At 40.8% G+C, this 22,520-nt stretch overlaps 2 protein-coding genes across 3 annotated transcripts in view; one reads left to right on the top strand and one right to left on the bottom strand.

Annotated features, from left to right (window-relative positions):
* Positions 1-22,520, top strand: part of LOC141784809 (zinc finger MIZ domain-containing protein 1-like) — a 166,704-nt gene that overhangs the window by 78,056 nt on the left and 66,128 nt on the right. Inside the window, exon 3 of the mRNA XM_074662699.1 lies at positions 5,298-5,410. The gene's annotated coding sequence lies outside the window, so the exon portion shown is untranslated. The remainder of the gene's footprint in view (positions 1-5,297; positions 5,411-22,520) is intronic.
* Positions 1-22,520, bottom strand: part of polr3a (polymerase (RNA) III (DNA directed) polypeptide A) — a 307,538-nt gene that overhangs the window by 228,363 nt on the left and 56,655 nt on the right. For both annotated transcript variants that reach the window (XM_074662697.1, XM_074662698.1), the window contains one exon: positions 17,869-18,007. The gene's annotated coding sequence lies outside the window, so the exon portion shown is untranslated. The remainder of the gene's footprint in view (positions 1-17,868; positions 18,008-22,520) is intronic.

Here is a 22,520-nt window from a genome sequence, read left to right as displayed (position 1 = left end):
CAGACAGAGAGAGTCAAAGAGAGGCAGAGTGGAGAAGTCCAATTCTGCAGGGTAACATCAGGCTCCTGCGTTATGCAAGTGTTCCCTTTTTGTTTGCCTCACCCGGGGTTTGATACAGATTGCATGAAGCATGATGGTAATGCAGAACACTTGCTCTGCCCAGTCTCTATCCAAACCGCCTCTATTTAAGCTACCTCACACACACTTTCCTCTACAATCAGCTGCAGAGTGGCCAGCTTCAGCCAGGTTATGCTCTCAAAAAATGCAACCCAGACTACTACTACAAAAAACACCACCCACACAGAAAATAGAAATCTCAAAATATGCACACACAGGCAAACACACATAGAAGAAAGGATATCTCATAATTTGCACACACACACACACACACACACACCTTCATGAGTCACAGCAGCTCATACGGAATCAACAATCGCATCTTTGTTAAATTATCCAGGAAATTGTTTGCGGTGCTTTGATAACACAGGTGTTTATATGGTAATACCTTCTGGAGGCTGGATAAGAATGAAACAATAAAGTCATTAGGGTGTTACAAGAAGAAATGAAACACGGCTCCCTCACACACACTCGCTAACACACACACACTAAAGAGGCTGAGCTCTCATACACAGATTCATTAAAAAACGGCTTTTGTCAGCTGCCTTAATGACCCTCGATGTGTGTGAACCTGTGCCAAGTTGTCCATGCAAGGGCAATTTATCTCCACTAGTGTTGTGCTTATATGGGAGATAAAAGAAAATAGAGAATAGAGTTTACATGAGAAAGAAACGATCATTCAGAGGAAGGTGGCCCCAGACATTAAAACAGATCCACTTAACAGCTTTTATCTCTTGTGTGGCGGTGCAGAGATGAAGGAAGTGATCTCTGATTCAAGGTGGTGCCCTCGTGTGTGTGTTGACTTATTGACAGTAGGCTTATAGCCCGTCTGTCAACATTTCATATACTCTGGTGGAGGTCTCCTGATCGTCTTATAGGGCGACCTCAGCAGAGGCGTCTAGACGCTTGGATACGTCAGACAAACATCTTTGGGCACAAAAGCCCTGCTTCAACCAAGCAGTTCAGTTCAGTTCGTCTCGGTACAAGACGCATTTTGTGGCGTTTCCTTTGACTAAAACTGGGACAGGTCCCCAAATAACTATTTTTTGGTACTAGGGATGGGTACCTTTCATATTCATAATGATACAGTACCAATACCTGGTACCTCGTAATCGGTAGTGGTACTCAACAGAATTAATTTTCGGTACTTTTTTGTGTTCATGTGGTAAAAAATATCAATTTGTTTAACAAAAATTTAATTTAACATATTTATCACCTAATATATAAACTTGCAATACTGTGTTCATGTCCAGCATGGAAAATTGCCTACTCTTCCACTACCTCACAGTCACAAGGATGCATTTTCAAACATGGTACCTTTTGATCTTATGTGAAGCGGTACCTGATACTTTTGACAGAATTTGGTTGGTACCTATAAAAGTACCTTACTTGGTACCAGGGGTGTAACGGTACACAGAAATCACGGTTTGGTACGTACCTTGGTTTTAGGGTCACGGTTCGGTACATTTTCGGTACAGTATGGAACAACACAAAACCATTTGCTTGTTAAGCATGTTTATTAAGCCAAAAACTTGCCATTATACAGCGAGGGGGGGGGGGCTCTTCAAGCTCCGGTTGGTCGTTAGCAGCAGCCATGATGCACAATTCAGACACAAGCTCCTGTGGCTACGGAAGCTCTTTGATATTCATCTTCTGATGGCTCACCGCAAGACGTCACGTCCACATGATATGCACATGATACCAAAGCATGAATCACAGACCACTTCCCTCATGAATATTAAAACGCCTTCCCTGCTCAGCCAATCATAGACGAGTACACACGCGAATATTAAAGAGCCATGTGCAGTGGCTAATGTAAACTTACTGTACTTGTTCGAATACAGCACTGTACTGAACCGAACCGAACGGCCTTATTGAGCGGTTTGGAACGGATTCATGTTCCATTACACCCCTACTTGGTACCCATCCCTTTTTGGTACCCTTCTGTTGGGGTACCAGACAAAAGCCCAGTTTCTACCAAAAAGTTCAATTTAGATCAGTACAGTTTGGTACGGGTTGGCTCTGTTGGTGTTTCCACAGCTAACCATGCCAGATGCTGATAGGTGCATCAGTTCAATCACAGTATGACGCCATAGCAGCGCAACACAGTGTACGCCGCTAATAAATCCAACGAAGAAGAAAAATGCAATGCAGGAAACAAAGGGCAACGATGAAGACATCCAGCAATTTGTCTTTTGTGATTGGCATGTGGTTCTTGGTTACAAAGCGCAATCAACATTTGTTTCAGAGAAGGCTGTGTGTCGCCAAGAGAAATACAGCAGCCACTGACGATTCTTTTCACCAATCAACAGACTCCACCTTCCAGAATCAGATCGGTTTAGTCTGGCACCTTTACGGAAGGGTGTCAAAAATTTGGGCGGCTCGTCTGGCTATTTGGGGATCTGTCCTGGAGTTAGACAGCGGAAATGCCGTAAAATGCGTGAAGTGCCACATTGAACGAATCTCAACTGCTTGGTGGAACTTGAGCCGTTTTGATCTGACCCCAGAAGGTGGAGCTACAAACACAGCAGTCTGTTGATAGGTCGAAAGAATCACCCCTTTCAGCGCAACAGTGGCTACCATATTCCTGGCACTCAGTCTTCTCCAAAGCGAAACTCGATTGCACTTTATAACAAAGAGCCACATGACAATTACAAAGAAGACAAATTCATGGAAATCTTCCATTATTGCTCTTTGTTTACCATGTTGCATTTCCTCCGTCATTGGTTTTGTTAGCGGTGTACACTGGGTTACTGCTATGTTGTTATGCTTTTACGTAACTGACGCAGATACAGCTTACACACCATCTACCAAGAAGGGCAAACAGGCTTTTCTGATCCTACCTGTACCAAACCACACTGATCCAAACTGGACCACTTGGTGGAAACAGGGCTTTAAAGACTGATTCTCGTTTTATGCATCCCCCTGAACCTTTTGGTCTTGAAGGCCTTCGTTATGTTGCTTTTGAAGAAGTATCTCCTTTTCCAGGCTGTGAAAACATGAATGTATTTCATGTGTATCGCTGTGTTAAGCGACAGACAGACAGACAGACAGGCAGGCAGGGAGGGCAGGCAGGGTGTGAACAAAGATGTCTCTCCACAAAGGTGCCCTCTCTCATCTGATCCCGACACGTCTCTCCTACAAAGGAAGGCCTGTGCACAGCACGCACACGCTGCTCGCCAGCCTCTGTTGGTAAATAATGAATAGGTCACACCTGGTGGTCTCTTACAGGCATGCTGCTGCCTCTGTCCCTCTCTGGAGTCGGCCTGGGAATATATGTGTGTGTGTGTGTACGTGTGTGCGATGAAGGTCTACCATTCATCAAAATTCTCCTGCAGTCTTCATTTTTGTTGTTTTCTTTAACCTTTAGCTACACTGTGTCCTCTCATGTCACACTCTGAAGTGCATTAAGAGTGTTTGCGCTCACTGTGGTAAAGTGTGTGTGTGTTGCAGTGACATTGAGAGCCAATAACAAGCATTAGCTGAGCCTCTGTGTTGGGTATGAGCAGGTAAAGATGCAGTCAGTGTCACTACGAAGTGATAAACATCTGACTCTCATCTCTACAGGGAAGTCCAAACACAGACGCAGCTTAAACGTGGATGCCCCATGAGAATGTCTTTCATTTATTTAATTACCTCGGGACCACACGGGCTAAAAGCTAATTTACTATCATTATTTATGATCACTTCATAAGATAAAAGACCTTGAACAAAAAGATTTCTCCAATACCCAGTTGAGGGTGTAATGCATTTGAGTGGTGCCAGCAATCTCCCTCTATCAAGAAAAGCTTGTCTCATTAAATATGCATGTGGTGTTCCGAGCTCAATTGTTCCATTCATTCAGGCTTTCTGTAAAGTTCCTCACCCTGCCTCACCATCAGCAGGTTATGGGCAGCTGGAGGCATTTTGCAGCTGTCCAAGAAAACAATCAGGGGGAGGACTGAGGCCTTTGAAAAGCTGAGTCAATATATTTGGGTGAAAATGGATCATTTTTAAGGATAGGTACAGAAAAACAGCCATCAAGACAGACAGAAACCCAACATCAAGACAAGATAAGGAGTCTTGTCTCATCTTAACCCACCATGAGTACAGGACTTTGCAGCATTTAGCAAGTTACAATGGCAAGGAAAAACTTCCCTTTAATGGGCAGAAACATTGGACAGAACCAGACTCATGTTAGACAGACATCTGCCTCGACTGTCTATTCTGTATATTTCTATCATAACTAGAGCTGAAACGATTCCTCGAATGATTCGAGGTACTCGATTACAAAAAATACTTGAGTAATTTTCTCCGCCTCGAGGAATTGTTTGATTTTAAAAAAGATCAAAGAGTGGTATTTCAAATAGAGCTGAGGCCATATTAAGAGAGTTTTCAGACCCCTCAAGCTACTTCTTATACAAAATAGCAACTAGCAACAAATCAAGCTTCTTTTCTGGAGTTTGGAGACTAATGGGTCATTCTACGAAACGGGTGCCATTTGGGTCCGCAACATTTGATGAGATGTACAAGGCACAAAAAATGTGTCAAAGTGTGTTTACAACTTTTGGAGTTACCAAAGCAAGTGCTCTTATTGACATGCTGTATCAGAAAATTCCATTTCTTTAAGAGAAAAATTTTCATTTGAAAAATAAATAAATGTATTTTATCCGATCACTCGATTAATGGATGGGATTTTCAGTAGAATACTCTAATACTAAAATATTGGATAGCTGCAGCCCTAATCATAACCCTCACTGTCTTGCACCAGAATGACAAGTCTGTTGAACAACTCATTCGTATATTAACGACTGGTCTGAGAAGCTGCTCATATGTTGTGTCCAAGCTGTAGCCTAGCCACTTGCGAATAGCTTTGGCTGCAGCCCCCGCTAATGGCTAATTCAGTAATGCTCTACCACCTGGATGTAAACAAACACGGACCACATGCAACATGTAAGATGTTGTTTGGTGATGTTTTATCTATACAAGAGATGTTTGTAGACTGTGTTTGGTTAAACTGACTTTTCAGCAATGTGTAATCACACAGGCATGTTGACCCTAGAGTCCCTGTGGGCAGTTTCTAAGTGATCTTGAAAAAGTTGAGCACCTAGTCTTTATGACAACACCACACTGTTTTAGCAATAAAAATAGAGGTCTGTGTTTTTCTCTGCTGAAAATGATTTCTTTCATTAATTTTGTAGTGATGGTGGACACTGGAGCCTAACTGTCAGACGGAAAAAAGACAGAAGAACAGAAGAAAGATAAACAGGAGCACGAGCTAAAGGCTAAAACAAGGATCTTGGCAAAAACACAGGTAAGCTCTCTGTGATTATCTTCATTCTCATCCAGTCAGCAGTTATTCTGCAGCGGTCTGTTCAAACTTGAGAGTCTATCAATTAAATGAAGAGTGAGGTTACATTAGCTCTGATTGGTAGATGACTGACAGGACATAACCAGGATTCACTGACAATATACGTTCAGGACACGTCTGAGTGCACCGGGTCATGAGTGGTGCTAAATATAGCCGGCTATTTAACTATGGTACAAATTGAGTTTACAAAGTTTACTTGTTGTCACATTTCAAACAAAAGCTCTACATAGCTGTGAATAACTACTTTACCTTGGCAAAATGTAGTTGGTAATAAGTTGTCTGCAACAAAGAATAGTAGTGTGAAAAAGAAGATCTGCTCTTAGAGATGGGTACCGAATAAGGTACTTTTATAGGTACCGACCGAATTCTGTCAAAAGTACAGGGTACCGATTCAGATAAAACCAAAAGGTACCATGTTTAGGTACCTAAGTGCATCCTTGTGACTGTGAGGGAGTGGAAGAGTAGGTGATTTCTCATGCTGGACATGAACACAGCATTGCAAGGTTATATATTGAAGAATAAATATGTTAAATCCAAGTATTTTTATGTTTCATTATTAAAAAAAATAATATTTTTTACCACATAAACACAAAAAAGTACCGAAAATTGGTACTGTTAAGTACCGGTACCGATTGCTTGGTACTGGGCATCGGTACCGTATTGTTTCAAATGTGAAAGGTGCCCATCCTTATCTGCTCTCCATTTATTAACTTCAAAACAAACGCATGCTTCGTAACGCTAGAGGGAATCAGAGTCTTGATCCCAGAAAAACCCTAGCCTTTCCAGATAGTCTTCTTAGCCCCTTTAACCTGCAAGTACTCCATAACAGTGGTGGCAATAGATCTGGTACCGTAACCACACTTGGAAAACCAAAGAAACATGGTTTACCCCCAGACTCTTTTATCTGCTTTTTAGCACTGTAAAATGTATTTTTTTCAAGTCTTTCTGTTTCTTATTGTTTTCTTATAGCCTAGCTGGATAGTCAGAATTTCATCCCCAATGGTGTGCCACAGGGCTCTGCATTGGGTCCACTTCTATTTACTGTTTGTTGGAATAATCGGGGACAAAATCAAATATTACTTTCCTTTTATTTTTTTGTTTCTATTTCTTAATATAGATTTTTAACCTCAGTTGGACCAAAATGGTTTAATAAAGGTAAAATCAGAATTTCCATTCAAATGACAAGAAAACTAGTCACTATGCAAAATCCTTTATTTTTTAATCTATTTGGATTACCGGGATACTTTTTGGTCCATCAAGAATCACTAATTAGTAAAAAAAAAAAAAAAAAGGGCCAACACAAGCTAAGAATGACCTCTTTAAACTAATGTTATTATCCAGATATATTCTATTTAAAGTTGTCAAAAGTAGAAAATCCAAAAGTCTCTTCTTATAAATGCTATTATGGATTATTTCTCCCATAGGAACTTGTTAGCTCAGCTTTTCATTGTTGTAGGCTTTATTCATGCTGCTACTTGGACAGATCTACACATTTGTGGTAATCAGTTATAAACAGAGAAAATCCAGGAACTTGTGATGACACAATATGTCCAGATCAAAATCTTTTTAAGTTTTAAAAAGAAAAAGACATGCAGAGCAGATATTTATCTGTTTTCTGTCAACAACTTACCAATGGACTGTATTATGAATGTCCATCGATGTACTTCGCTCTGCCAGCTCTGCCGCCAAGTCTCCAGAAATTTACAAAGCACCTCAGAAATGTAAGCTTTTTTTGGGACAGTTTATTCAAGAAATTCTCTTCCAGGATGGTAGATATGAGTGGTTCAGCTGAGCTTATCTGGGGCCGTGTGTGGCAGAGATAGCATACAGCGTGTGCGTCACTAAGAGCGTGTGATTGGAGCTGGATTCAGAAGTCAAACTGTGTTTTATCTCTTGTATATCAATCACGCTGCACTGTGGCCTCCGTGAACACAAGCTCGACAGTGTTTGTGCAGGAACAGACCAGCTCTGGAGTGGGACTGTGGTGCCCCAGTGTGTGTGTGTGTGTGTGTTTTTAAAGGTATTTCATAAAGGTTACCATTCTTTTGTAAGAGAAGCGAGCAAATAGAGTCCTCAAACTGACGGAGCAGAAATCACTGGCGGCAGCTCCTCCACTCTTTGCAGCGTTTTATCACAACAAGAGGAAACAAGTTGCACAGTAAAAAACACTCCTGTCTGCAAGATAAACTCTTGTCATCAAGGAATTAGAGTAACTATCTGCACGGCGTGTTTCCTCTGTGAGTGAGCAGCACAGTCAATCAGAGGGGTGTTTACTGGGCTACAAAAGAGGAGAAGTGGAAGTGGTGAACAACGCCACGTTTCCTGTCTAGTGATTTGTAAAACTCTTAAATTAATTTTGGCCCGGAGAGCTGGCTCGCCTCGCAGGGAGTTTTCCCTATAAACAGTGAATTGGAGACTCCTTCTCCTTGAGTTCTTTCCATTCTTTCCCCTTTGTGAGGGTTTGCACATGCTTACACAATCGACAAATTCAAAACATGCACGCCATTCCTTTTAGGAGCTGGATTGTCCAAGTTTTTTCTCCCTTTTTCACCTCAGATATAACTGATTTAAGGAAGCAGTTTAACAAAGGCCCCATCAAACTTTCTTGAAATGCTTTGGCCTTTGTTCCCTGTGGTCAAGCTAACACTGTACTGCTGTACAAATTACATAGTTTAAAGGTTTCTGGGTAAACTGCAAGAGTGCTACAGCTAAGTGAGAATACAAAAAAAACCTAAGTAAGTCAGATATTTTACTAAAGAGGGGGTGTTATGGTGTCCAATATTTTAAATATAGATTATATGGATATAAAGTAACAATGCTTGATGTCCAAACCAAACATGCAAATATTCAAATGACTACATATGTTGTAGAAATCCCAGAATCTGTTCGTAAACCGCTCAGAACGGTCTTTTCAAAATAGCTCAAGCTCTTCATGTGAATTGCTTAAGCGATGATGTCATCACATTAGGATCCTCTATCTCATTCATGGCACATCAGAGGGGTGCGCCTCAAACACCAAGGTCTGCCCATAACTCTGCTTCCGATAGACCTCCAAAAAACTGGCCAATCAGAAGGAAGGGGGTTTGATAAGTAGGAAGCCTTAAAGAGACAGCAGCTGAAATGAAGTGTCTCTGACAGAGAGTGAGTTTGTTTTAGCTGTACATCATGTAAAGTTACCACAGAGGGGACATAGGGGGAAGTATAAAGTAGGGATGGGTATCGAAAACCGGTTCCTGTAAAGAATTGATAAGAAACGGTTCAACCCATCGACATCATTAGCCTTTATGTTTAATAATTTCCTTATTGATTCTATACATTATGCTGGAGCTGCAGGACCTTATATTGACTGTTCTGCTCCTGCTATCTTAGCTTAGCAGCCAGATTAAAGTCTCCCAAGAAAACTGATTCAGGATTATCAGTTTGAAGTTACACTTTAGAACTGATTACACAAAGAAATGTACATTACTCTCTTACACAAGTCAGTACATCTCCTAATGTACCAAAAACCATATACTAGCTTGGTGCTAACATATATGGGGAAATTGTATTATTTGCTAGCGGTTAACATACATCAATATTACCTAAGTTTTACAACAGAATTTCAACTTTCACCAAAGAAACACTTCACAGTTACTCTTTGTTAACAATACTGAAAACTCTTAATGTCAAAACACTGACAGGCAAGTTATAAAAAACGATGCAGGCTCACAGCTGACTTCAGGGTAACTACAGCAAGCTCAATGTTGTGAACAACTTAAAGCATTGCTATAACCACTTTCAGACACTAGATGGCCTACTTCAGTCAATATTATACAACAAAACAGAACATCAACACCACTTGACGTCTAAGTTTTACTATATTTTTATCAATCTACGTCCAGAGATTTTCAGATCCATTGACCAATTTCCATTTTTCGTACAAACTCAATAAAATGTTGACACAGAAAACCCGTAAAGCCCCTTGTTTAAATATTCACACGAGGAATAGATAAGGGAATCAAAAAAGAACTGGATGGATAAGCAGAATTAATAAGGGCATGGTATTTATAAAATATTATGGATATCCATCCCTAGTATAAAGCCTTAAAAAATAATCATGGTACCCCCTCTTTAAAGGTCAGGACCACATCAGAGACCTCACTTACTGATATGTGTTTGCTTCAGGCCTACATTGGCTAATAGAATCCGCCACATAAAAGTCACAGCCACAAGTGGAAATGAACCAGTAGGCTGCTTTAATATCTCCAAAGTCTACATGTGCCACCCTTCCTGCAGCCTTTGTTTTGCATTGTGTGATCAAGATACTAACTTCTCCGCCTGAGGCACTTCTCTGTATTTTTTATGTTTTTCCTCTTCAACACTCCAGTCCACAGAGACGTGTAAGAAAAACAACTTCTCCAAGTCTAGTTGTTGAACATAATATTGAATCTTGAACATTGCTATTGACTCGTGTCCCACCAGACCAATTTAATCTGTGATGCAGCTCGTACAGTGCATCCAGAAAAGGAATCATGTTATTACGCGCTCTTAATGAAACAGTCAGGATGGACTCTCCATATCTTCTTGGGGGGAAAAAAACGCCTCATCTAAATGGAAAACACATTGTCTTCATTATTTGCAAGTGTTGAATGAAGGCAGTTGCCATGGTTACAGCCATCGGAGGGCTGAAGCCTGGTTTGAGGCCAGAGGGGCTACAGGAACAAAGTGGCTCCTAATGGTGAGATTGCTCTCTGAGAGGTTTATATATCGCTGGCATTTCCATGTTGGCCAACACAGTCGCAGGGCAGCAAATGATCAGTTTCACATCATATCCTGGCGTCAAAGCCTCCTCTATTAATGAAACAAGATAAATCTCACCAAGTTATCCGCTAATCCGCGCAGAAATCGACAGAATACTCCCAGAAATACATCACTAAACGGCCACCCTTTGTTGTTTTCCTGTGCATCTGCTTTTTTAAAGAGCTGTGCGGAAACTTCCAGTGCACACCAATCAAAATGCAGATTGTCTACACAGCATGGTGTCCACCCAGGAGAATTACAGCTGAATACTAAGCAGGAGAAAGCTCTCCGTTTTGACTGCTGTTTATGCTTCACACACGGGAAGAGGAAAGCAAAATGAAAGAGAGAGAAAATCAGAAGCGTTCAACTCATTTTCTTGTCTGAATGTAGGTTAAATTACCTTTAAATCCTGCGCTGAATTGCACATCGCAGGTAAATGAGTCACTTGGCAGCTGATAAGCACACTGGGAATAAGGGACAAGGTGCCTTTTTCACAGAGAGAAAGGAGACACATTACTAATAATAAGGGAGGTGGTCGTGTGGGACCTTTCTGCCCCCTGATTCATGTCAGATAATAATTGGTTTACCTGATACGACGCCCCGTGTTTGGTCGCTGATGGGGCGGCGGTAAAACAAATTACCAGGGGGTTGACCTTTTGGTAGCACGGAGCTGACCCCAGCCTGGGGGGGGGGGGTTGACAGCAACACATACACACCTCAGTGCTCTACAGGCCAATCGGGTGTGAGGGGAAGAAATGAGATCTAATGTGGACCCTTAGACAAGGGTTAAGGGTTTACTCAACACTAAACACTGTGTCCCACACTTGTATGTCAACTTGAAAAACTGAAGTATATAGCTCTCACTGCTTTTATCAATAATATAAACCAGGCTCAAAAGGTAAAACAGGTAGGATATAAAGTTAGACATATAGATTTCTTCCTTTTTAGAGAAAATGTGCTGGATGGATGTGTTTTTCTGCCCTGAGGAGAGTCTACAGGCATGGCGTTTAGGGTGTAAACATTTTGGCATCACTCTCATATTTTTAGAGCTGTTACAGAACCTGTTTTTTGGACGTTTGTAAGACATTTGTTGGGTTGACACAAGATTTTGATCCACTTGTCTCTCTTTATTGCACCAGAGTGCAACACGCTGTATTCAAGTATCATGGTGTACAGTACCATACTGTAACGTTGTGTGTTGTATCATATCTTCTTTGCACTTCTTGTAACGATAACCGTCCCCAAGAAAAAATCCAAGAACATAACATGATTAAACATAACGTGATAGAACAAGACAGGAAGGATGTCATGTATGTATTGCAACACAACATATCATTACACACAAATCACTACACAATATATTGTGACACAACAAATCGTAACACAATGTATCATAATACTACATATTGACAAAAACAGCATATCATAAAACAGCTTATTGTAACACAGCATATCTTAACACAGCAAATCGTAACACAAAGCATATCCTAACACAGCATATCATAACAGCATATTGTAACAGAGCGTATCGTAACAGAGCGTATCGTAACACAGCAAATCATAACAGCATATTGTAACACAGCAAATAATAACAGCATATTGTAACACAGCGTATCGTAACACAGCGTATCGTAACACAGCGTATCGTAACACAGCATATCGTAACACAGCGTATCGTAACACAGCGTATCGTAACACAGCGTATCGTAACACAGCAAATCATAACACAGCAAATCATAACAGCATATTGTAACACAGCTTATCGTAACAGCATATTGTAACACAGCGTATCGTAACACAGCGTATCGTAACAGCGTATCGTAACAGCGTATCTTAACAGCGTATCGTAACAGCGTATCGTAACAGCGTATCGTAACACAGCGTATCGTAACACAGCGTATCGTAACACAGCGTATCGTAACACAGCGTTTCGTAACACATAGCAAATCGTAACACGGCATATCATAAAACAGCTTATCATAATACAGCATATCGTAACACAGCATATCATAACACAACATATTGTTACACAAATCTTAACACAGCAAATCGTAACACAAAGCATATCATAACACAGCAAATTGTAACAGCGTATCGAAACACAGCGTATCGAAACACAGCGTATCGAAACACATCGTATCGTAACACAGCGTATCGTAACACAGCAAATCGTAACACATAGCATATTGTAATACAAGGTATCACAACACAGCGTATCGCAACACAGGGTATTGTAACTCAGCCATCGTAACACAGCCATCGTAACACAGCCATCGTAACACAGCCATCGTAACACAGCCATCGTAACACAGCCATCGTTACACAGCGTATCGTAACACAGCTCATCGCAACACAGCTTATCGCAACACAGCTTATCGTAACACAGCGTCTTGTAAAACAGCATATCATAACACAGCATATCATAACACAGCTTATCGTTACACAGCATTTTGGATCACAGCCCTTCATAACACAGGGTATTGTTACACAGGGTATCATAACAGTGTATGGTAACAGCATATCGTTACACAGTGTACTGTTACACAGCGTATCGTTACACAGCGTATCGTTACACAGCGTATCGTTACACAGCGTATCGTTACACAGCGTATCGTTACACAGCGTATCGTTACACAGCACATCGTAACACAGCGTATCGTTACACAGCGTATGGTAACACAGCGTATCGTAACACAGCGTATCGTAACACAGCAAATCGTAACACAGCAAATCGTAACACATAGCATATTGTAACACACGGTATCGCAACACAGCGTATCGCAACACAGCGTTTCGCAACACAGCGTATCGCAACAAAGGGTATCGTAACACAGCCATAGTAACACATTCATCGTAACACAGCCATCGTAACACAGCCATTGTTACACAGCGTATCGTGACACAGCTTATCGCAACACAGCTTATCGCAACACAGCTTATCGTAACACAGCATATCATAACACAGCATATCATAACACAGCATATCATAACACAGCTTATCGTTACACAGCATTTTGGATCACGGCTGTTCATAACACAGGGTATTGTTACACAGGGTATCATAACAGTGTATGGTAACAGCGCATTGTAGCACAGCATATCGTAGCACAGAGTATCGTAGCACAGAGTATCGTTACACAGCGTATCGTTACACAGCGTATCGTTACACAGCGTATCGTTACACAGCGTATCGTAGCACAGGGTATCGTAGCACAGGGTATCAAAGCACAGCGTATCATTACACATCGTATCGTTACACAGCGTATCATAACACAGCGTATCGTAACACAGCGTATCGAAACACAGCCATCGTTACACAGCCATCGTAACACAGCGTATCGTAACACAGCGTATCGTAACACAGCGTATCGTTGTACAGCGTATCGTTGTACAGCGTATCGTTGTACAGCGTATCGTTGTACAGCGTATCGTTGTACAGCGTATCGTTACACAGGGTAATGTTACACAGCGGATTGTTACACAGCGTATCGTTACACAGCGGATTGTTACACAGCGGACCGTTACACAGCGTATGGTTACACAGAGTATCGTAACACAGGGTATTGTTACACAGGGTATTGTTACACAGCGTTTGGTCACACAGTGGATCATAACAAAGTATATTGTAACACAACATATCCTAACATTAGGTTTCCTTACACAAGGTATCCTCACACATCATATTGTGACAACATATACAGAACACAACATATTAAGACATCAACTGTCATAACTCAAGGTATAGCAACACAGTGTGTCACAACACAGCACAATCCATCGTTACAGAGCAAATCACAACCCAATGTATCTTAACACAACTTATTGCAATACAGGGTACTGTAACACAACATACCATAACACAACTTAACTCAACAAAATGGATTGCATCATATTATATATTGTAACAAAACCTATCAAAGCTCAGCTATTTGGAATCCAGTTCATTGTCAAACACTGGCTTCATTTCCAGCTCACACACCTTGATCTTTTCTTGATCAATATACTTGTCCAGTTTAGCCACATCAAGTTTGACCAATCAGAGGGCCTGACAGACAGAACCCAGGGATAAGGATTTCACCAAAATAGCCCTGTCTGCTCTGTGTGAAGCTTACTGTGTGAATGAATGATAACAAAATGGTTGAATTGGCATTTTTGTCAAGTCATCCTCTCTGCAATCTGCAATATGACGGCAAGAAAGAAGGATGACATACTTTAAGTGACTGAGAGGGAAATCAAACTGTTAAAGTGTAGTGGAAAGTTAAAAAAGCATGTCTAACTTATCCTCTGCCTGCTCTGGGAAACCATGAGATATCACTCTGTGTAAGATTGAAAAGATGCAGCACCAGATTTGAGCTTGTCTACATAAATACAAGCAAGCAATGGAGTTGTGGGGTTTGCTGGCGCTTTAAAGCTCCTTTTTGTGTAAGACTCACTATTGTAAATGCATCAAGGTTTGGCATGCTGGCGGCAGATTGCTGCGTCGTGTTTGTGCAAGGTTTATTTTACCCTCATGAGCAGGTTGTTCGCGCGTTTGAAAGAAAGTCTATTTGTGCTGTGGCCGGCTGTAAAGCCTGTTTCATGTCTCTGTTTATCTGAGAAGAGTTTTCTCTCAAGACTTGTTTGTCCTTCCTTGGCTCAGACACTCTTGCAGTGGCGGCGGATCGAGCGGGACTCTATTCTCTACATTCATGTGATGAAAGAGACCTCAGGCTTTCAGGGGGCCTGGCGTGACGTCCACCATATCTATTTTTCCTTAGATCAAAACGAGACGTAGCTCCAATCTGAATGTAAATCACAGAAAATTGTGCGTGGCCCTTTAAGGCACGTAGCCCTGTCTCAAACAGACACCGCTCGATATTATAACACAATTTGTATGTTAAAAAGGTGGCCCCTGTTGTTTGGATGTGTTTCTTGGTTGTGTTTGTGTGTGGGTGTGTGTATCGACCGCTGGAGGATGTGTCGCTGACAGGGCAGCCTCTCTGGCCATTGTGTCGGGGAGGGGAGGCTACTTGCTTTCAATCCATTATTGACTAATCTCATTAGCCGAGGATGCTAACGCTGAATGAGCGGCAGAAACTGACTTCTCTCCCCTCCTCCTCTGTGTCTCTTTCTGTCTCTCTGGTGTGGATACACCAATCACGTGCGTGCACACAAACACACTGACATGCAAACGTACTGCGACGCACACGTATCGAAGCCCTCTGCCACAGAGGAGACGGAGTCACTTGTAATTATAGACAGCAGTTTTGAAAGAGGAACTTTTTTATTGCCCTTAATTAATCATTTTAATTAAGTGACTGCCTAGCTGTGCTTTCTGCTGGATTAGCTAATTATATGTTCAGCACTTTCTGCTCGCGTCCTGACTTATACCCAGCCCTCGCCTTTGTCCTGTATCAGCGTGTCAGCCTGTTCGGTCTGCTGCTGGTGGATCGCGCTCACCTGGGCGTCTGTAAAAACAAAACATTTGCATATCAGCCCACTCCTGACAGCGTAATCTCCCAGTCATGGAAACGGAGATGCAAAGTGTCAGTTTGATTTGCACAGAGGCTTAATAATAGTTGGCAATCACGGAGCAGTGTAGCGTTGTTTTCTTTTATACTGTGTGGTTTTTTTTGGTCCAGGTGACGACAGGGCAGCGCACCTCTGCAGCAGAGAGCAAACCACTGCAGAGGGGAGATTCATGATCCAGCCAGCCTGTAATTGCTGATGGTTCAGCAGTTTTCAGAGCAGCTGAAAAACAGGAGGATACAGAATTTCTCAGCTTTTACCGCTACTTGCAGCATTCATTTCCTCCTCCTCCTCCTCTCTGATCCAGAGCATCTCTCTGCCTCTCCCTCGGTGGCTTGCTGCCTCTCACACCTTCCCCTCCCTGTGTGTCTGTGTGTGTCTGTGTGTACTTCTGTTTTACTACGTGTGTGAGTGCGGGAGTGTGCCTGTATACCTCTAGAGAAAGTTACTGTAGGCCATATTGTTTAGGTCAAACTGCCTCAGCTTCCCTGGTTGATGCTGCAGAGCTGTGCTGTTAACTCACAGGTAGATGTAAAAGTTGCCAAAAAAAGTTGCACAGTTTGTTAACATCAGAGGATTATTCACCTTATACATGTCAGATCTGAAGAAGGAAAACAGAAAAGGTTTGGGACTGGGGCATTGGTTGGTGTACTGTCCAGAAGCGGAATGTAAAGACCAGAGGAAGAAGAGTGTTTACTGAAATAATCAATTAAGATCCTATATGAATAAAAAAACAATCAAATCAGCCTGATATTGATCATGATATCAGTTCTGGTTTCAGTTTATGTATTAGTACCTTTAACAGGTACTTTAAACTAGAGGTGGACGATATGTGAAATATACTCAGTGTATCACGGGTTGTTGCACATGAGATGTATGAAATGACTTTATCGCAACCATTGAGGACAAATTGTCACATGAATGTTCCAAGATGTCAGTACGTTATTCTCTTTGAGTTTCGCTTCTTTCACTTTCAGCTGGTGCCCTATCATTTCCTTTATACATATATATATATATATATATATATATATATATATATATATATATATATATATATATATATATATATGTACTTATATAGAGCCAATTTTAAAGGTAGGTTTGCATGAGGCATTTGAGCAGCCATTGCCATTCGTCTTGAATCTTCAAGGAAATTTTGACGTTTCACTGCCCTTTCTTGTTTACTTCCTCTGGCCGAGAGACCACAGCCAATCATATGAAACATGGACCGTAGCCAGTCTATCAGGGTATATGATGATAACAGCTGGCCCACCCACTGACTGTCAAAAAGAAAATCTGCTCGCAAGCATAAGACCCTCTGTGCGCAAGCAAGACCATGTCCACAAGTAACCGGGTATTTACAAAAACGAGTATCCCCCCCCTTGTTCATTTAAAAAAATACTTCTGTCCACACGCAGCGGGTAAAGCCACCGGTGAGTGCGGCTCCAAGCATGCCAAACCTATAATGGGCAGTGTTTTCCTGATGTAAAACCCATGCCAGCCAATCAGAATGAGCCCCCGTCACTGTGACATTTGAAAACCGAAAACTCTGTTTACCGGCGTCCACACGAAACCATGAAACTAGAGTTTTCCAAAATCTTCACTTTGGCCAGATTTCTCAGAAAACATCATTTTTAGTGACGTAAAGCTGTGTTTTTTTCGTGTGGACAACAGGCATTAATGTATAAAAACGTGTGGTTCCCATACAGGAATCACAGTAGTTGGAAATGAAAATGTTCAAGCATAGACTCTACAGCATGACATTGCTAGTCTTGGTGTTAAAGTAAGCTTTAACCTCTTCTTCTCTGACACCCCTGGTAATGGGGGCCTTAAAAACAGCACTCATGTCTATAAGCCAGTCTGCCACAGAAAGCTCAGAAACTCAAATAAAAGCTCATATAAAATCATTTTATGACCATCAAACAGTTAAAACACCAAGCAAAGAGAGCACAAAAGCAGCATCAGCACAAACATAAAGAAACAACTTGTCTCCCTGAAAGCTGAGACGCCACAGTTTCACACTGTACCATTTTTATCCCCAGGTAACAAAGATTCACCAAATCCAGCAGCCAAATAAGATTAAAAAAAGAAAACTACCAGAAATGTTCTCTTACCTTTGCTGTCTCCAAGTAGAAACTCGATCCAAAGAACCACCACATGACTCCCAGCATACTTAGAGACAATTTCCAGCTTGGTCTACCTGGAAGGTGCTTGTCCATCAGTTAGTAAAACAGATGATTGCCTCCTGAGTTGCTGTTGGGAAAAACAACAAACAAACCCAAAAAGGGTTGCGTTAGTGTGATTGACATGGAGAAAAGTCTCTAGAACTTGATTCTTTTGGCTCTGATTGTTCCATAGAGGTGTCAATCGTCCAAATCAACCAACGGGGAGCAGAGCCACCAGCTTCACCTGTCAGAACATACACGAGCTCACTGTGAGCAAAGGTTTTGATTCTTGAGGTCATAGTGATGGAAACATAAAATTAGTACAACTATATAATATTATCAATTTATTTATTTATTTATTTGTTTATTTATATAAGTTTTTAATTACTTTTATTTATTTTTTTAATAAATGGATAAAAAGCACTTTTTTTAGACCCACAGTGACTAATTTTGCAACTTGGTACTTACGAAATCCAAAACAATGAAACTGTCAAAATGTGACAAACTTAAGGCTCTCTGTAGAAAAACCTCTGTAATTTAACCCAGCTTTACTGAAACAGCCTCAAACTTGTCAAAGGTGATGTCTGCATGTTGCTCTATAGTTTGCTTGAGTCTTCAGGCTTCTGTTGCCTTTTTTACAACAGGATTTTTGTCATAAAGTGAAGTATTTTTTAATGTAAGTAAATAAATCCATCATGTCTGATGTGATTTCTCTGAATTTCCTCTGACACAGCTGCACCAATACCGACAATTTTGGTGAAATCTCATGTGTTTTCTTCATCAAGGTAATTCTAATAGAGCCTGTAGCGTCAGACATATACTCCGTTTATTCTGAGCAAGAGCCTCGGAAAGGGTTTCAGTGAAGATCAGGTTTCAGTGGCACATGATGGTGTAAATAAATAAACAACTCCTCATATTATGAAGCATCAGAGCGAGCTATTTGTTTTTCTTTAGCGGTGTAAAAGAGATTTTGTGCTATTTTGTGTGAGCGTGTGTGTATGTGTGTGTTAAAGCAAGGGGCTGTTATCGCTCCATTTGACATCACAAGTCGCAGAATTGCATAATGCCTCCTCTGTCCTAGCATTCAGTATTTATTTGATGCTATTTTTAGCGCTGTAAGATTATATAAAATGAGACGCACTGTTCCACAAACATGTGATCTGCATCACCGAGACTACTTGCCTGCTCTTTGGCTTTTCTTATATATACATATTTTATTCCTTAGAGGCTTCATAAAGGGGAGCTGAATACAGTAAATGAAAAATCTGGATGCGAGCACAAAGAGGGAGAAGTGTTTGTTAAACATGACGTAAATGATGTTTCATGAATCTCCTTTTCCTCTCTGTGACATTCTTCACGAGACAGTAAGCCTTTTGATCCACTTGTAATAAAGTTATCAAAACAGATCTTTGGGAAATTGTTGTGAGACAGCAAAGGAGGAAGCAGGAGGCGAAGGTGGAGGTCTGCGTGTTGCACTGGATGTATCACATGGCTGTGTCTCCTGCAGCTACACAGAGGGAGATTTTGACACAGATTTACTGCAGCCTGTGTTACCTAACCTCAAAATCAGACCCCCACCCCTCCTTTAAATACAGACATGCTTAAGGCACAGACAGCCTGGTCACGGATATAAGGGAGGGGGCTATATGACAAGGGAGGGGGGGCTATGGTAGGAAAAAGAGGCCGGACTCCTCTCTGCGGATCAAGCGTCCGCCTGTCTGGTAATGTGTTGTCATTGACCAATTAGTGAATCCAGATCAAACAGGCGCAGGAATGGCCCCCTCGCTGCCCCTCTCTAAGCACTCTACTCTTTTTAATTGAGCACATTTGTGGAATGAGAGGCTTCTCCCCGGAGGGACTGATGGCTGCAGATACGAGCAGGCTGTTAACTCAGGATCAGTCCGCTCAGCAAGGTTATCAAACAATCTGCTGATTTAAAAAATATATCTTTATTGGCCGTGCCAGTTAGAGGGTTTTTAATGCAGGACTGTGGAGTGTCGGAGTCGGTTATTTTAAGAGGCGGAAAGAACAAAGTTCAGGTAGAAATTCTGCTCCGGTGGTTTTTGCAGAAATTATGTAATACAAGTATTTAAAGTTAAAGTGAAATTAAGAAACTTTTTCTCTCTTTTGTCAAAAAAGACTAAACTATGATGATGTAATTCCAACGGATGGCTTAGCAGTGGAGGTCAATCACTTACGGTAAAACTGCAAGTTATATCAGACAGAGCTAGTTAGCCAGTTTGTTCACTTGTTTATACATTTGTTCCAAACTCCTTTAACTGTTACGTTACAAGTTCTTATGTTCATTGGTAAGTTCTTTCATATGTTCATTTCTTTGTTTAAAGGGACAGTGCATATTAACATATTAGTACAGCTTCTCCGTAAATATGCTCCAGAGTTGGCAGTAAGGCAAATGTCGGTCATGCTTGTTAGAGCCCAATTTGTAACAGTGACCTTAAGTGTAATTAAAAAATGTAACAAAACCCAAAATGTGACAAGTTGTTGCATTTTGAGCAAAATTTGTTAAATTTTGGGCTTAGGGTACTTAGGGTGCTTTAGGGTACTATAACAGTTTTTGGGTACTTTTCAGGATTGGCACTTTGGTTACATTATCAACCAATTATCACTTTTCAGGTTTTATTATATTTTAAAGTTTGGTCTTTGTCATTATATTAACATATCGTTCTCTAGCTCACTCATAAGCAGAAATACTTAATCTGTGTTATTTAACTGCGTATAAACGCCTGTCATATGATGTGAGACATCACTTCCCCTTAAAATAATGTTATGTTGTGAAAAATATTTTGTCTAAACTTTACAGAATTAAAAGTTGGGGATTATGTTTCTATGATTACAATAATGATATTAAGACCAAAAGTACAATTTAAATAGGGCTTAACCTTTTACCTACTGAGGCTAAAAATTTTGTTGTCATGGCTGTTTTCATTCTCATTGTCCAGAACCAATATTATATCTTGCTACTATATAAAAATGTAAATAGGAATATTTTTCTACTTTTTTATATTTCTTTAAGTTTCTTTAAATTTCTAATTTTATATTCTATTATCTTTATTTTATTTTTATTATTATTGAATAACTGCACTTTTTTTGTGAGCTGCTGTGACCAAAAAAAAAATTTCCCCCAAGGGGCATCAGTAAAGAATATTCTATTCTATTCTATTCTATTCTATTCTATTCTATTCTATTCTATTCTATTCTATTATAAATGGTCTGAAAAACAACCTTTGTCTGAGCTCTTTGGACCTTTTTTCCAGTAATACATGAACTTGATTTTTTGACATTGGATAAAAGATTGTTGCACATGAAATGTAAGTATTAGCAGTCCAAAAGAAGAAAAACAACAATAAACAAAAGTTGCTTTTCTCAGAGTTTAGGGAGGCTGAACATGTTAAGTGATGGTAAGCACAGCTTCTCAACTCTGTCAGCATTTGAAATTTTAGATTGGGCAAAAACTTGAAGTTTCCGCCGTTAAGCATTTTTGTGATATTTGCGTTGTTTTGCTTTTCTGGGCTACGTCACAGGCTTGTGATTACCATAATGAACCATAAATCACTGAAAAGCACAAATCCTTAGGTTTTTAATGCTGTTTACATTTTGTTTAATTGGTCAGGGTAAATTTAGCACTGGCGCTATCGGCATAGGTAAAGGGTTCAATGTAGAGGTAATGCAGTAATGTCTGTATATATGCTTTATGAATTCATGTTTTAACAAGTTTATGTAACAGAGTTCCAAACTTTTACTTTTTTCAGCTCCTGAAAAGTTAGAAATACCTGTTTTTCTAGGTTAAGAAATATTTCAAATACTTTCCTTGGATGGATTTTTGGTTTTTGTGTCAGACTTAATGGGATATGTGTTTTTTTTTTTAGCTTGATAGGAGACATAACTAATCAACAATAACCAGGGAAAGATGACAACAGTCATTAGTGTCAGCAGAGAGGCAGACTCTGCCTATGAAATTTTAAAAATTGAGACATTGGTGGGGTCATCCTGAGTGCTGGCAGCCTGATGCTCTGTCTTCCCAGGCTTCTTGGGTGAAACAGAGTGCTCATGTTGCTGCTGTCCATCAGTGTCTGAGCAGGTTGAGCTCATGCACTATTTAAAATCTCCCCCTCTCACTCTCTGCCTCCCTCTCCTCCCATTCACTCAAAGTCACAAAAGGCCAAAGGTCACCGGCACAATGGAGACACAGAGGTCCTCCATCCCCCTGCCCACGCCTGTAACCCCATCAAACACACACACACTGACACACACACACAGAAAACAGAGACACAGACGCAGAAACAACCTCCCCTACTTATCAGTACTGCCTGAACACCTTCCACACTTCCAGGCAGCGAGTGCACAAACACACATACCCCCGTGTTCGGCTCTCAGCCTTCTTTGAATTCCTTCCCATGTATCTTACAGCTCGCCTGTCACTCCTCCCCCAAGCACTATCAGTCTCTCTTTCTCTCCCTCCCTTCCCTCTCTCAGACCTCATAATGTCTCCTCCTGGGTAGCGGCTGTGTCTGCTGCAGCTCCCACTATTTCAAAGTTTTAGCTGGCCGGATTAAGCATGGTATGTTGAAAATGAACAGCCA

The sequence above is a fragment of the Halichoeres trimaculatus genome, unplaced genomic scaffold (genome assembly GCF_033239565.1).
Source record: "Halichoeres trimaculatus isolate MK-OKI-2021-1 unplaced genomic scaffold, fHalTri1.1 fHalTri1_scaffold_23, whole genome shotgun sequence".
NCBI lineage: Eukaryota > Metazoa > Chordata > Actinopteri > Labriformes > Labridae > Halichoeres > Halichoeres trimaculatus.
Note: the sequence above shows the minus strand (reverse complement) of the source record. Positions and strands in the feature narration are given on the sequence as shown.